The sequence below is a fragment of the Camellia sinensis genome, chromosome 2 (assembly GCF_055761805.1).
Source record: "Camellia sinensis isolate YWXY chromosome 2, ASM5576180v1, whole genome shotgun sequence".
Taxonomy (NCBI): domain Eukaryota; kingdom Viridiplantae; phylum Streptophyta; class Magnoliopsida; order Ericales; family Theaceae; genus Camellia; species Camellia sinensis.
In genome coordinates this window covers 188,743,469-188,755,610 of record NC_138962.1, presented here as the reverse complement: position 1 = coordinate 188,755,610, position 12,142 = coordinate 188,743,469, and the positions used below count along the sequence as shown (strand labels likewise).

The 12,142-nt window shown below is 35.0% G+C and overlaps 2 long non-coding RNA genes and 1 pseudogene across 4 annotated transcripts; all 3 read left to right on the top strand.

The window, feature by feature from the left end:
* Positions 1-800: 800 nt before the first annotated feature.
* On the top strand, positions 801-2,247 carry LOC145819761 (uncharacterized). The gene is made up of 5 exons (XR_014360535.1): positions 801-918; positions 1,019-1,162; positions 1,257-1,337; positions 1,451-1,522; positions 1,638-2,247. It is a non-coding gene; the product is annotated as an uncharacterized LOC145819761 (long non-coding RNA).
* Positions 2,248-2,468: 221 nt separating this feature from the next.
* On the top strand, positions 2,469-5,675 carry LOC145819316 (alpha-1,4 glucan phosphorylase L-2 isozyme, chloroplastic/amyloplastic-like; annotated as a pseudogene).
* A 1,176-nt stretch (positions 5,676-6,851) lies between these two features.
* Positions 6,852-8,843, top strand: LOC114282681 (uncharacterized). 3 transcript variants are annotated; one of them, XR_014360534.1, is made up of 4 exons: positions 6,852-6,987; positions 7,459-7,507; positions 7,585-7,791; positions 8,532-8,843. It is a non-coding gene; the product is annotated as an uncharacterized LOC114282681 (long non-coding RNA). The 3 variants fall into 3 exon arrangements; XR_014360533.1 differs by lacking the exon at positions 8,532-8,843 and adding an exon at positions 8,272-8,508; XR_014360532.1 differs by lacking the exon at positions 8,532-8,843 and having other exon boundaries at positions 7,585-8,262.
* Positions 8,844-12,142: the final 3,299 nt, after the last annotated feature.

Below are 12,142 nucleotides of genomic sequence, written 5' to 3'. Positions count from 1 at the left end.
GAACTAAGATCACTTAAGTTGGAACTAAGATCATTGATTAATAAAGTGAAAATAAAACTGTAAATTTCGAAATTCCCAAACTCTGTCAATGTCTTAATGAAGAAAGAAAATAGTTGCTGATATTAGGACTTTGAATGCAGTTTGTTGCGAAAATGTTGTTCTCGCTTCATTCATATGAATAACGATTTTTAAGGATAGCCAACCTTTCAGGCTCTCAGCTTATAGCGATTTAGCATAGTCACAGTTAATTATTTGGAATTTCACTTAATTGATGAACTCTTGTACACCGCAAGATGGTTATTTTCTAGATTTCTTCTTCTGACTTGTGCATTGAGGATCGGAATGTAGCCTGAGCTTAGTGAGCATTGTAGTGAAATGTCATGGCTAAATTAACCTTCTATCATTCACAATATATATATATATATACCACAAAAGTTATGCTCACATAGTTATTCATTCTTGCTTTTGGTGACTGATTTAGTTTTACTGTCACATTAGGGTGGAATGAAGACAATGGCTGAGCAATTTAAATATTTCCTATTTTATAAAACAGTGTCTGTGTGAATGGAGTGTATGATGTCAGATGATCAAATGAGTTGCTCCAGTCAAATACATTCTTTGAGGATTGAAATTGCTGATGTATAATTTAAACCCTATTATTAACTAACAAGTTGTCTGTATTCAAATACACTAACAAGTTGTCTGTATTGAATTTTTTTTTTTCCAACCACTTCATGTGGAAAACATTTTCTCCAATTTTGAGAACTCTAGCCCACTTGCTCTGATCTTTTTTGTTTTCTAATTTTTTGTTTACTTATAGTATTTTTCTTTCTTATTTCTTTCCAGCAATTTGAGGTGGAATAAGTTGCAAGATGTCATTCCTCCTGAAATAGGTGAACTAAAGAGTCTAACCCATCTGTGAGTAATTTCATCATCTTTGAGGGTATTAGTTTTGTTGGAATTTTCTCATATTATTTATTCTATATACTATTAATGTGTTATAATGAATCTTCTGCAGATACTTGAGTTTCAATAATTTCAAAGGAGAAATCCCCAAAGAATTAGCTAATCTTCCTCTGCTACGTTACCTCTATCTACATGAAAATCGTTTTATTGGGCGAATTCCACCAGAATTGGGCACTCTGCAACAACTCCGACATTTGTAAATTTCATGTTCTATTCCCTACAGTATTTGTATGCTTTACTATTTGTGTCTCATTGCGGATAATCTCTCTGTGATAACCATGTTTTCATAGGGATGTTGGTAACAATCATTTGGTGGGAACTATTAGGGAACTAATACGTATTGAGTGATGCTTTCCATCTCTTCGCAACCTGTAAGTCTATGCTTCAGCGAATTTTGAAAAACTTAATATTTTCCAATTTAAGGCTATCAGAGTCGTAGTTCTTATAAAAACCATTTTTGATCCTTTGTAATTCTGATATGCAGTTATCTGAATAATAACTACCTTACGGGTGGAATCCCAGCTCAGTTAGCAAACTTGACTAATTTGGAAATCTTGTGAGCATTTCATTTTCTTTTTAACTGTATTAAGACTGTTATCTATCTTCTTTCTGGATTTCTTTTTGTTGCAATTGAAACCATCTTAAAAAATTGACTGCTATGTTTGTAACAGGCATTTATCATACAACAAAATGTCTGGGTATCATACCATCTGGACTTGCTCATATTCCCCGATTGACTTCCTTGTAAGTTTATTTTTGAATTTTCTGTCCACTCTACAAATGTGATCCAGTTATGTATGAGAAGTTCTATTTTTGCAATGTATCTAGAGGAATTTCCTCTTTCTAAGAGCAATACACATAAATTTGGCAGTTCGGATTTTAAGTCTAGACTTTTTTAGCTACACTTTCTGGGCATACTATTCATTGGATCACAATTTGGCTGATGTGATTGTATGGTTTGAAATAGTCACATATCATGTCTTCATGACAAGAAGGACAAGACAAATCTATATAATAAAACACATCAGTTTTTGAAAAATGTTGTGTGCTATAGTTTGGGGTTAAGATTGAATAAATCTAACGGTTGGTGTTATTTCCCTACTGATGAAGTACCTTTAGGCACGGGCAATTTTGCTAGTGGTCAATGTTACAATTGCATATTGAAAAGTTATTTGGATTTGCAGGACAAGTTTGTTAGTGGAACCAAGGTTGAGTTAGGATTCCTATTTCATCGATACACTTTGTTTCGTTCCTTGACATCTGTGACCCAATCTTCAATATTGAGAAGATTTCCTCATCCCTTATGGCTTTGAGATAGTGATTGCATCTATTAGTGTTTTTTAACAAAAATGGAAAGCTCTCTGCTCTCACTTTTAAATGGCAGTTTGTCTTTTGGCTAGTTAATCTAGGACTTTATTATCTGTTATCACTTTTGATAATCCTGTTGCGTGTTATTTTTCCTGTCTCCGCATTTAAACCCTCACCAAGCTGCAAAAATTAATATGCTTCAAGATTTGGCATACATTGGGGTACATTTATCAGATACATTGGGACTTTCTGAAATCTGTTAACTATTTCATTGACAGGAACCAGATGCTACACTTGGAAATGGGGGATTAGGGCGGCTAGCCCAGTGTTTCTTAGACTCTTTGGCAACACTGAATTACCCTGCATGGGGTTACGGACTTAGATACAAATATGGCTTGTTCAAACAGCTCATTACAAAAGATGGTCAGGAAGCAGTTGCAGAAAGTTGGCTTGAGGTATGATTTGCTTCAGTTCTTTCTTCTTGCAGAAAAACTTAATAGAGTGAAACATAATTCACATGCTTCCAATTTCATAAGCCTTTAGCAAGCACTTGGTGCTTATTTGTTCTCAAGAACTACATGTTTTCTCAATGTTGAGGTTTCTCTTATCTGTTGACTTATTAAAGTTTCCCTCATCAGATGGGCAATCCTTGGGAAATTATAAGACATGATGTCTCTTACCCAGTGAAATTCTGTGGTGAAGTTATTCTCGGCGAAGATGGAAAGAAAGAATGGGTTGGAGGAGAAGATATTATAGATGTTGCCTATGATGTCCCCATACCAGAATATAAAACTAAAACCACTATTAACCTTCGGTTGTGGTCCACAAAAGTTGCACCAGAAAATTTAGATTAGCGTGCTTTTAATGCTGGAGAGCATGCTAAAGCATATGAGGCACTAAAAAAGGTTGAAAAGGTCTGGATTCATATTTGTCTGGAATTTCATTCCCTATTGATAGAATGTTCTTTGCATTTCTTCACTTAACTTTCATGAGTTCCAGTGTGAATAAAATTACTTACTAATGATTACTGCAACCCTGCATTTTTATCAGATTTGGTATGTTTTATACCCTGGAGATGAGTCAAATGAGGGCAAGACTCTAAGGTTGAAGCAATAGTATACACTTTGCTCTGCTTCTCTCCAAGATATTATTGCACGATTTGAGACGAGATCGGGTGAACCAGTGAACTAGGATACCTTTCCCAACAAGGTTGCAGTACAAATGAATGATACTCACCCAACACTCTGCATCCCGGAGCTGAAATCTCATATTGATGGATGTGAAAGGTTTGAGCTGGAAGGAAGCTTGGGAGATAACTAAAAGGTACCTTCTTCATGGCTGTAGCTTTGATTTGACATTATGTAATAGTATACATGTTAACTTTCTTTGCATTGTTTTACTTAACTCACATGCACCTTTGTTCTAAATCCTTCTTAGACAACATCGAATTGAACTGCCATTTTCCATTGAGTTTTCTTGCGCCCTTCAGTTAGCTTTTACTTGTTCAGCCTGTTAATAGGGGTTTGGGAGGGGTGGACTGTATACAAACCAAACCTCTGACCATTATGTACATAGTGGCTGCCCTCTAATTCGAATCCACAACCTCAAGGTTGTTTGGCTGAATGTTAACCACTCAACCAGTGGGCTGCCCTTACAGTGTCTGCTTAAAATGTTTGTAATTGCATAATTCCCTTAAAATGTTTGTAACCAGTGGGTTGCCCTTGCTGTAAATGGTGTTGCTGAGATTCACAGTGAGATAGTGAAAAGGGAAGTTTTTAATGACTTTTACAAGGTAACTAGGTTAGTAAGCAATTTTATTGTCCTCCTCTATATCTTATAATAATGGAACTAAAGTACATCACTTAAAGTTCTGAAGGTGCCGAATGTTCTTAACCGTAATTTTTCTGCATGTTGGTTTTTGGCAGTTGTGGCCTGAGAAATTTCAAAATAAAACAAATAGAGTGACACCAAGAAGGTGGATTAGTTTTTGCAATCCACATCTAAGTAAAATCACAACCAAGTGGACGGGAACAGAAAACTGGTTGATAAACACTGAGAAGTTGGCAGATCTTCGAAAGGTAGACTGAAGCATCCAAATCAGATATTTGTTAATTGTTTCAATACCTTGAACATTCATTCCAAATCAATAAATTGGATCATTATCACAAGAACATGTCCCACTAAGTGAAAAATTTTGGTCACTGCGTGCTTGATAAAAATATAATCCATCCAGAAACTGTCAGAAATTAACAAGGCATTTTGGATAACACCTGCTATCTAGTCTTCCTTGACTTTGTATGGTGTAAAAGATGTCAGATTTTAATTCTATGGACTTCTAGGTGCCATTTTTTCTCGTATACTTCTTTTATTGAGTCCCATCGTGCACATATATACTTCTTTCTATAATTACTTTTAGATACAAGTCAAACATTTCTTGTGATAGCATGATTAGTTTGAGTTAATTACCTGCAATTTGCTGATAATGAGGAGCTACCTGGATAAGTTGCATTGACAAGAGAGGGAGAGAGAGAGACGTGATATTATCATAATAACTAAAAGAAATAACTCCATCACTAAGTACCAAAAGTTTTATCAATTTGGAGCCACATCGTCATGTAACCTGTATGCTGCTGCTCTAGCTTTGTCTGCATCAATCCCTAAGGGTAGGCCAATGTAATTTACATATATGTATATATATATTTGGTTTAATAACATAGAGAAAATAAGGGAAGAAGTAAGAGAATGGTTTTTGGTTCTCTAAGTTCGTTGTTTTGGGAAGAAAGTGTACCGTGTCTCTAAATAAAATGTCTAAATGCATATTGGCAAGTATTCACTTTTTTGCTAACTTCAACTTGTCATAAATAAATAAAAAGTAACCAGAATGCAAGACCAAAACTCATCAAGCACTTGATGTCATTAGTTTTATAAGAGTTATTTTAAGAGTTGGTATTCACTTGGTATTCACTTCTTTACTCATTGTGTTTTTATTTATATTTTAAGAGTTAATATACTTATTAAAAGAAATAATTTAAGAATTAATATAGATCCCTATGTCAAATCTTCAAGTGGTTGTTATAACTAATATAAATCAAGCGAGTGCTAGGTACATATACACTCGATTACTGATCATGCGAGTGCTAGCTGGTTTAGAAGGATTTTTGTTATAACTAAGGTTTGTGACAGTTATATGGTCATAATTTTTTATATCATTCAGTGGCATATTTCTTTTCTTTCATGTCATACAATCTATTGTGAATGTTCTGATTCAAAGTGGATTATTGGGTAATATGGTAAATGGCAAAAACAAGGGAAGCTCAACAGATGGTTCTTTTGTGAAGCCAGGGACCAGCCAGCAGAACTTGAGTTCATTCCAATCTCAGGCAGTTCAGAGTAAGGCATGAAAGAATTTCACGGAGATGGAAGGAAGGTGTTCTTCTGATTTGTATAGGAACACGAGTGAAGAGTTGTTCTTGAAATCCTTGATGGAGAGCTCGATTGGAATGCTAGTGCCAACCATGAAAATGTTGGGTTTTAAGAATCTTTCCCAAAATCTTCGTACAGATAGCGAAGAACTCTTCAAAACTTGGCTCACAAATGGAGAGGCAAGCCATTGTACTATCTTCTTGACTTTGTTTCTTAATCCATGTTTATAACTTCTAGTATAGATCTTCTAGCAAAGTGATGTTGACTGTTATTTTTGCATATTGCAGTCTGTCCCTCCTACTATCTGGTATCGATTAGTGGCTGGTCTAAATGCTCAGTTGCGTTTAGTTTGCCGTGGACATTTAAGAACAAGTTTTTGTTTAATAATGAACTGGCTTGAAACACATGCAAATCCTACTTTAAGTCCCTATGGTGTACATGTTGATCTGGCTTGCTTTCAGTCCATTGCTTGTGGTTTGGACTAACTGTACATTCTGTTGAAGGTACACAACCATCAGTTGAAGAGCCAAATGTAACTTCATTAGCTGAGCAACAGTCATGCTAATTTGCATGTGATTTTCTCATTTATTTATCCATTTGGTTAAATAGTTCCTCTAGAACCAATTAGATGGAATGGCATAATAGCTTGATTTTATTTTCCTATCTGATACGCAGTTTAATTAATAATGATTGGAGGAAAGCAGTGGATGATTGAAGCGCCTGTGAACATCTATTGACACATAAAAGTATAGGTGGAGGAATTTTACAAATTAAGATCTTGCAAACACTTGAAGAGAAGAAGACTCTATGTTATCCTCTCTCTTTTATACTTCATAATACTAAACCTATTGGTCATCAGGTAATTTTGATGTTTTTATGATGTTAATCTATCAGAGAATAGCTGCTCAATCTATTGCCCTGTGCTAGAAGGATCTTAGCTGCTCAATGTGGGGTGGGGGAGCAAGGGCACATGGAAGAGTCTAAGGTTGGGGATGCATCTAGGGGAGTATTTACGTATTTTATATATAAATTTATTGTAAGGAATATATAGACATATATTTTATTGAGTTGTATTGAACATGATAAATGTCATTGGTACACTACCAGTTAAACCTTAACATAAGCATAGTATAGTTATGTTTCTTTTCAGTCCCTCGAAAATTTAGATTGCTTGAGGAACTTGAACGTGGAGAAAAGGGTATTGGAGATGGTACTGTGAGTTATGGAATGGATGATGGAGATGACATCTACATGCGTTCATGGACAGGCACCATTATTAGGCCGCATAATGTAAACAACTTTTTTAAGTTCATTACGTATTCTTTTGGAACTGTCTTCTTTTATGCAGAGGCTATTTGGAAGTATATTAATGTATTATCTTTTTCTAGTCTCCAGTTTCTTCTTTTGGACTAGTGATGCTGCTTGTTGATCTTTAATTTTCCTAGTTTTAATCCTCTGACTGAGAATCTGTCTAGTCGAAAAGAGGGGGGAAAAAACTATTCCCCTATTTTATTTTTCCTGAACTTCGCATCTTATACCTCTCAATTTACGTTCTCAGTTTGTAAACATGCAGATGTTCTTCATGACAACAAGTGTAAAATTACATGGCTATCTAATGGAAATGGATAATTCATTGATGAATTTTAATGAATTTAGTTTTATGATATTTTGTGATTTCTTTGTTTTCTATAAGATGAGCATTCCCAAGTGATAATATAACAGGTTCGTGCTGTCGCTTACTGGTTCTTTCCTGTTTTGTAGGAACATTTTGCAAAACGAAATAAGATGGTTCTTACTCTTAAATATACAGGTCAGTAACCTCTCACTTCCCGTTCTTGTTTGTCTTATGTTTCTTCTTGAACTGAACTTGGAGAAATTATCAAACAGAGTGCTGCGAAGGGAAATAACAAGATTTGGACCTGATCAATTTTTCTGACAAATCCTACATACATGATCCGGGCTATTCCAAGCAATGCAGCTGACAATGTGTATTGTACACTCATTGCTCAGAGTGCTGTTCATGGAGCTATGGCCGGGTACATAGGCTACACAAGTGGGCTTGTTAATGGCAGACAAACTTATATTCCTTTCTATGTAAGTTCTTCCAGATCCTATAGTTAGTTCTATGATTGCACTCTGTTACTAATAAGGGGTATTGTTTGTGAAGCTCTTGTATTTACTCGGAGAAGAGTAGGAAAGAAGTAAAGGGTATGGTATGGAATCCAACTCTGAACATAATTGTAATCCCAGATTAATGCTGTTTGTTACGAAGTAATAATGCCCAATCAGAAATGGATAGCTAATTTGTATTAATATTATTATTATTATTATTTTTTATTTTATCAAATCTTAATTGCCAAAAGACGACAGCTACAATTTTATTGATGTCAATTTGTGAACTTCCTGTGAGCCAATTTGTTTTGATTTATGAAACATTGAGCCCACTTGAAAGGATCAGATGCTTTCTGGTTATTTGAATCTGTTGCAGCCTCCCTTCCTTAATAGTCACAAGAATGCGCTTAGACTTCTATCAGCACCTTATTCTTCTTATTCTTCTGCTTATGTCCATGACAGTTGGTATTATATATTATCTATGAAGTGGAGCATTCTGTAAGGAGGATCTTCATGCAACTGAATAAAAGAATCATAACCGCTGACTGGTAAAATATTTCTCTTAGCCTACTTTGTGGTAAGGTGCTGGGGGAAGAAGTGTGTTGCTTGGGTAACTAACAGAATGCATTTTCTGTCCCAAATTCTGTGCGTGTATGTTTTGTTCTTGTCAATTTCTAGCTGATCAAGACTTACAAAGGGAGCATTATATGACATTTTTACAGGTTTTAAATGTCCTGAAGGGTATAAGTGATGAAGACTGCAAGTTGTTGGGCTTGAATCCTAAGTATGCCCGTCCAGATTGGATGAAATTGCAATAGGATGTCATTGTGGTATGAGCGTACTACAGAAAGAGCTGAAGAACTATTCCAATAGTCTCATACCTTGTTATTTTCTTTGATTTCTTTGTTCTTATAATTTTTGGTGAGAGCAAAGTGTAATTTGAGATTGAATTTTTAGTGATTGTTTTTGCCAAATCACAGATTGTACGTACTATTGCTCTTGTATACAAGTTAAATTCTCAAGTTTTCTTCTTAGTTAAATTCTTTGGTTGTGTGTCATGAATTTTGTTCTTCAATTATGGTACCGAAACTATGAGCAATTTTTAATTTTTTACATGTTATTGTTCCTTAATTGTGGTTGGGTTGAATGAATTTTGTTCGATATTGGATTGAATGTTTAAAAACAAAAATTGAATGTTCTAAAAAAAAAATAAAAAAATAGAGATTTGGCGACTAAAAAATTGGTCGGCAAATTCTACACTTTTGCGACTAAAATTATTGGTCGGCAATTCTTTACCTTTTGGCGACTAAATTGTTAGTCGGCGATTAGTTGACTATTGGCGACCAAATTTTTTGGTCGTGAAATGTCACAATTGGCGACCAAACTTTTTGGTCGCGAAATGTGTCAATTGGCGACTAAGATATTTGGTCGGGAAAATATCACTTTTCGCGACCAAAGTGTTTTAGCGACTAAATGAATTAGTCGCGGTAATGATATATTTAGCGACCAAAAATTTAGTCGGCAAATCCGACTATTCGCGACCAACCAAAATTTTGGTCGCAAATTACTTTTGCCGACCCTCAATTGGCGACCAAAGTAGCGACCAAAAAAATTGGCCGCGGATTACTTTTGCCGACCAAAAATGGGCTTTTAGCGACCAATTTTTTGGTCGGCAAAAGTGTTAATTCTTGTAGTGCCAATTATAATCCTCCATCTGGGTAGGTGTTGCGGAATAGATTCAAGGCCTGGGAATCAAGTGGTGTGGTATGGGACATGTTGGCTTTTGCTTATTCAAGGTCAGAGATGGTCCATGATGCTTTCTGTGTTCTTGCCAAGATGAAAGACATGAAAATCCAAGCTTCAATCTTGACCTACAACATTTTGTTGTACAACTTAAGGCACATAGGTATCATGTGGGATGTATATGATGAAATCAAAGCTAGTGGGACTCCTCAGAGTGAACACACCAATTCAATTCTAATAGATGGTTTATGCAAACAGTCATTGCTACAAAAAGCAGTAGCCTTCCTGCAAGAGAATGAAAGGAAGCATTTTGAGCTCTGTGTTGCTTCATTCAGTACTCTCATGTCAAGGTTCTGTAAAATGGGTTACATAGTTGTTACAAAATCTTTCTTTTGTATGATGTTTAAGTATGGACTACTTCATGATGCATACATTTACAATATTCTTATTCATGGGTTATACATAAATTTTCAGATGCAGAGAATATAGATGGAACAATCAGTAAAACAGAGGCAAAAAAAATCACCGGAGTTGCACTTCGCGGGATGGTCTTCTAGGGCGGAGAAGATTGCTGGAGTTTTGTCTGAAAAAATGAGGGCTTTGGATCAAAACAACGTGAGGCTTTGTGGGATGAGACCAAGCAGTAAAGAAAAAAAAAAAGCTGGTTAAACAAGTATTCAATTTTTCTAATAAAATTATTTAATGGTTCGGATTAATTTATATATATCTAATGGTTTAAAAGTAAGGTGTATATGATTTGTACAATTTAATCACATGCACATTCTAACAACCCGCTTTATTTATTTATTTGTAGTTGAATAGATAGGTGTGGAAAAAAATGATTAATTAATGTCTAGGATGTGAGAGAATGACAGAAGAGAGAGTGAGACAAAAAGTGATTGATTCATGTATAGTAGAGAAAAAAAAGATTTTTAATTTTTTTTAAAAAAATTTTCAACTAAATAAATTTTTGATTTTTTTTCTCAAAAATTGTCTCTCAAGAGACAAACCAAACAAGGCCTTAAACTCTCACGAAAAAAAAAAAAGATTTTTGAATAATTTCTCAAAAACGTTCAGTTTTTGAATTGGGAAGTGACTTTTTTAATTTTTGACTAAAATATAAGATGATATGTTTAGGAAGATTTTTCTTTTTATTTTTTAAAAATTTTTGAAAAAATTGAGTAAAGGACAATAAATCTTTAATTTTTTATGAGTTGAAATTTTAAATTTTTTTGACTTTTTAAATAATATTTTACCATTTTAGCTAAAAATCTTGTTCTCAAATGGCACCTTAAAAAAAAAATCATTATAAAAAAAAATTTAAATGTTAAACTATAGCGATTCCAATTTTGATTCGTTATCTATTGTATTTCGGACTCGGGTTTAATGCTTTCATATTGTTGTTTACCTCTTGTTCCCTTGTATCCCTTTAGAATTGGCTTTCGGGTTGTGGTTGTACGTTTGGAACAGGTTGGTTGCTTGTTTTTCAAAGCCTTTATTGCCTAGATTTTGGCTCTTCCGCTCGAGCGGGCATTCTTGCACTCGAGCAGGCTTCACAAATTTTGCTCCTCCGCTCGAGCGGCCATGCTTGCGCTTGAGCGGGATTAGTCAACTCTCAGTATTTATTTTGGCAGGTCTGTAAATACTGGAAGTGTGCATTGGACGCTCAAGTGTCCATTCTCACGCTCGAGTAGAGCCTCGTGTCTGATGCTTGAGCGGGGCTTTCCACGCTCGAGTGGACTGCGTGTATAATAGTCCAAGAAGATGACATTTTGAATCACTTTTTATTCTCTTCTCTCTCTAAAACTCTTCAAAAAGCTTGTTCTTGAATCTCTCTCTCTCTAAAATTCTCATTCTCTCTAAGATTTCATCTAGATCCATTGGGATTTCCACCCTAGTACCTTTGAGAAAAAGGTAGAGCTCGTCAAGATCTTCATTTTGATCTGAATAGAAGTGGGTTTCGGCGTTCTACGGGTTCCACTCTTGGTTGGCTCATCTTCTCTCTTTGAGGTAGGGATCTTTTCTACACCTTCATATGATATTTAGCTTAGTTATTGTCTCTTGTGTAACAATGGTGTGATTTGGGGATGTTTTAAACAAACCTAGGGTTTGCGCATAAAATGGAAAGAGGGGTTTTGGGTGAAGGTGAAATAAATGCTTGTGGGGGTTTAAAAATGATGTTGTGTTATGTCTAATTTGGTGATTTTGGCACTTGGCTAATGTTTTGGGAAAAAAAAGGGAAATTGCCCTAATTGGATCAAATTATTATTTTGTACAAATAATTGGAATTGACATTGAAAATATGAAATTGAGAGGGTATTGATATGAATGGTGGGATTGGTTATGTATTAACTCATTCTTTTAGAAGTTTAGAAGTTTTGAGTAAATTATCTATTTTGAGGCTGAATATCTGTCTAGAAATAATTATATTGGGCTATCGGTGGAGGATAGTCATGATTGTTGTAGAAATTGCATGAGGATTAGGTGAATTGAAACTAATCTCGTATTGTTTGTCATTGAGTATGACTATGTAGGAGTGGAAAGGGGATGTGCTCCATTGTTTGATTTTGTGTTTAAATACATTGGATAT